This window comes from Pteropus alecto, unplaced genomic scaffold, assembly GCF_000325575.1.
Source record: "Pteropus alecto unplaced genomic scaffold, ASM32557v1 scaffold7, whole genome shotgun sequence".
In the NCBI taxonomy this organism is placed as follows: domain Eukaryota; kingdom Metazoa; phylum Chordata; class Mammalia; order Chiroptera; family Pteropodidae; genus Pteropus; species Pteropus alecto.
In genome coordinates, this window is record NW_006494614.1 from 6422801 (window position 1) to 6427366 (window position 4566).

At 34.5% G+C, this 4566-nt stretch overlaps 1 pseudogene; it reads left to right on the plus strand.

Annotated features, from left to right (window-relative positions):
* Positions 1-3792: 3792 nt before the first annotated feature.
* LOC112474927 lies at positions 3793-3911 on the plus strand (annotated as a pseudogene).
* Positions 3912-4566: the final 655 nt, after the last annotated feature.

Consider the following 4566-nt stretch of genomic DNA (forward strand, 5'->3'; position numbering starts at 1 on the left):
AGAATGGTTCATCTGAACTGAGGTGACTGGTCAGGTCATATTGATGACACTGCAAATTCCCAGCTGGTGGACAATTAATATCATTACTAATTTTTTAAATATCTTTTAAGTTATTCAAATATAAAATGGTTGTTTAGCATGTATTTGTGTACAGAATCATATGACTTGTTTCTTTGGCATAATTTGAAAGGATATTGAGATATCTTTATGTCTTAACAACGGGGATAATCCAGAAATAGAGTTAAATCAGAAACCATCAAAGTTTTTAAATAAAAAAAAAAAGAGCACAAGCAATATTAAAGTGTATAAGAGAGACAGAGAACTCTTAAGAAAAAAATTAAAAGGCTAACTCTGAAAAATAAATGTTTAAAAATGGTGCCTGCTAGCCAACTACCAAATCCATATTGAGCTACTGGTGTGTGCAGGACACCATGCTTGACCCCAGTTTAATATGTTTTTTTTTTACCATTTGGGGTAGACACGCGTAAGAGATAGTCATTTATCAATGCATCTACAGTTTAGTTGTTATTCTGTGGGGTTGGGAAGAGATAAAAAGAAAATCACTTTTCACGTGATGTCCCAAATAATGAAAAGTTAAGAGAAAGCAATCACATAATATGTTTTATTTATACAGGCCTCATAAGAACTCAGAGGCAGAACTCTATATCACACAATAATTATGCACCCACTATGTTCCAAGAGCAGCTCTGTGCTTTAAAATAATTGCCATTAGTTGAGTACTTACTATGAGAAGACGGCATTTAGTACTTTATATATATTAGCAATTCTAAAAGCCAGTTATGAGTATCCCTATTTTACAACAGATGTCTCCAAAGTTCAGAAAATTAGCAGATTACCTGAGCTGATGAAGAGATATGGCAAGGAGGAAATCTGGTGACCCAGCAGTTACTACTTCTAAATTCCAAAGCCAGAGGCATTGTGATGTTAATAAAAAAATTCACCATCAAGATTTAGGTGAATCTATACTTGTAATCTCACCATAATACTCAAACTCATCTACACTTTGAGTTGACCAATTACATTCTAATATAGCAAAATGCCCTCTTTTTCATTTCTTCAAGCACAAATCGTCATATTAATGTAACAGGAAAAATGCTAATCACACTCCTTTTATCTACACAATACCTTTTCCCCCTCTGGGATTTAAGAGCCCTGCTAAGAGCTTAGCTTACTGGTGTTTAAAATCTTAGTGATATAAGTGATGAGAATGCAATGGCTTTCATTTAGTTTTAGTTCATAATTATTTCTTATCCTTTGTTTATTCCTTTTCCAAAGAAGACTATATAAATTTAAAAATCCAGTTGACTTAGGAAACTTTATTGAAGGTTAAAATCACTCAAAGCTGGACTAGACAGATAAACAAATAAATAAGTACAAAATATTAATGTTATAACCAAAGGGACATGGTAAAGCAAATGTCAAAGCTGCCTTGAAAACAATTTTTGCCTAGTGTTCATTAAAATAAAACAACATTTAAAGTTTTAGTTTTCTAAAAATATGGAATATCAACCATGTGCCAGGCTATGAGTAGGTAGTAGTGAATAAATAAAATGGATGCGGTTCTCAAACACATGGAGCTTACAGACATGAAACAGATATACATAAAAAAGTATATAATTATAGAATATTACAGTGCTGGGTAGGGAAGGAGAGAATGCTAAAAAATATATATAATAATGAGATCAGAGCCATTATAGATTGAGAAATTATGTAAAATCTCAAAGAAAATGGCATTTGAGGTAAGCACCGGCTGATAACTTAGAATAGACAGGTGAAAAAGTGGAAAGAGGAATGCTCTAGGCAGACCCTACACTGCAAAGTGTTTGGCACATTTAAAGAATTGAAATGATCTGTTGGAGACCTGTGACCCAGGCAGAAGTTGGAGCAAGATGTTATCATCTAAATAAGCAAAGGCCAGATTCTGTGGACTTTACGCCTAGAATTTCAAGAATTTTTATGTTATACTGAGGGAAAAACATCAGAGTTTTAAACATGAGATTGAGATCATTTGCTTTCGATCTAGTGGGATCGCAGAATTTCATTAAAACAACATTATAAATGAACATACAAATTTATGGGTTATGTTGCTTGTCGATAGGTTTTCATATTTATCTTTAACTTCCTCTTATCTCTTACCCATTGGTCAGCAAGGGCAAGAAATAACTAAAATCTTGATTCTGCATAAAGATTAATTAGAACTGATAAATACAATTCCTTGATGATTAATCTCTCTTAGATAAAAATACCTAGTTTCTCATTAAACTTTCCTCCCTACTCTCTGATTCTCTCCCTAAAGCATCTTTTTTGGATATTTACAAGGTACAGGCTAACTGGGTGACTCATGGGAGTAGGAAATGAAGAAAGAAGTGAGGTGATTTTCAGATTCTCTTCTTTCTCTGGTCTTCTCATTTCCTCCGTCCTCCCTACACTCTACTTCAGAAAGGGATAGGTTTTCAGATTACTTCCTGATTCTGTCAAATCCTCCTAACACCAGGATGCAACACTCATTGCCACACATGGAAGAACTTTTATCGGCAATAGAAACCATTGTGAAATAAGCCCTTGCCCTTTGTAAAGATGAAGGTGGAAATGAAGGTATTCAGATTATTCTTTCTCCACAAAACTCACTACTAAGCAATTGTCTCACTGCAAAATCCCCTCATGAAGGTTCGAAGAGCAATATTTCCCATATTTCTTGGTCTGCAACAAATCCTAATCTACACAGCCCACTCTCTAGATCCTGAAGCAGATTTATGTTTCCAGAATGCTAGGACAAAGTCGTGTAATCAGAAAGGCAGAAAGAAAAGCTCTTTAACACTTTTTAAAATTTTCACGTGAAGTTTGAATAACTTGTAAATATTGTCTAGAAGATGAAAGTGGTTTGATTTAGGATGGCAGCAGAAATAGTGAGAAATGAGAATAGAATGAAGAGCAGTACACAATGATAATCGGATAAGAGGAGAAAGCAGGTAGAAGTATCTAACATTTTACCATAAATCTAAACTAAAATGTTTAATGTACCCCCCAACTCTTCAAATTTCATATATATTTTGTGTCGAAAATATTTAAATTGAAATCCACCAGGAAATCCATCAGGAAAAACAAGTATCCTCTTATCATGAGAACATTTAAGGGAATGCTCTTATAGTTCTTAAGAGCTTCGGAAGGACTGTCCTCAATGCTATTCTTCTGATCTTATTTTTTTTAACCTACAATATTTAGGTAATACACTTTTCCATGGCTTACATGAATTTAAAAAATGTCAACTTCATGGCTCAATTACTATTAAGTCCCAATGTTTTTATGTTTACATCACTTTATTTGTCATTACGTTTCCCCATTGTGGTTCATGTGGGCCTTGGTATCAAAAATATACTTTTTGATTCACATGTAAACTTTCTCTGAATTTGAAGAATTAAACATGTTGTTTTCCATCATCTAATAACTCAAATTCTAAGGGAGAAAAATTACTTGAGGTATATATCATTCAGATAAATTCTATAGGATGCCAAACAACAGATAATTGAAAATTAAAAACTTTCTCATTAGATTAGTCAAAAAATGTTTATTGAACACTTATATGTTAGGTACTATTATAGACACTTAAGCTACAGCAATGAACAAAGCTAACTAAAGCCCTGTCGTCATGGAGTTTATAATCCAGCTGGATGAGATGTGTAATAAGATAAATAAATTATTTTTATATTAGAAAATAATAAGTGCTTTGACAGAAATAAACCAGGGAAGGTGGATCAAGAACTCTGGGTAAGGATCTATGGCCATGCCAACCTGAACGTGTCTGATCTCGTCTGATCTCAGAAGCTAAGCAGGGTCAGGCCTGTTTAGTTCTTAGATAGGAGACCACCTAGGAAGACCAGGTGCTGTAGGTGTAAAAATTAAAAAAAAAAAAAAATTTAAATTAAAAGTAAATCCTGGTATGAAGTCTCTGTCTATGGCTATGAACAAGCACGATCCCATCTGATCTTGGAAGCTAAGCAGAGTCAGTCCTGGTTAATACTTGGATGGGAGACCACCTATGAAGACCAGGTGCTGTAGGTGTAAAAAATAAAAAATAAAAAAATAATAAGGGATTGTAAGCTGACAAGTTCCTTTAGATCAACAAAGGGTTGCCTCGCCTAAAAAAAAAAAAATTATAAAAAGAACTCTGGGTAAGAATGTAGTCGCAATTTTAAAAAGACGAACTCGAGGAAGATCTGATTAGGAAATCCTACTTGAGCAAAGGTTGGAGGAGGGTTTTTTAGAGAGCAAGCCTGTGAGTATCTAAAGGAATAAAATTCCAGGAAGACAAAGCAGCAGATGCAAAAGTCCTGAGGCAGTGAGGCCTGTGGAGCTTGGGGGAATAGAAAGAGAGGAGGTCTTGCTTGAATAGTGAAGGGAAGCCGTGTCGAGTAGAGCCATGTGCACTGGACAGTAGTCTCCTTACAAAGCCTATTGGCTCTGCCACTGTTTTAAACACACAGACTTGTTAAAAGAGTAAATACCAAAACCTAGCTATGCAATTTGTGGTGAGTTTAATAAAACTTT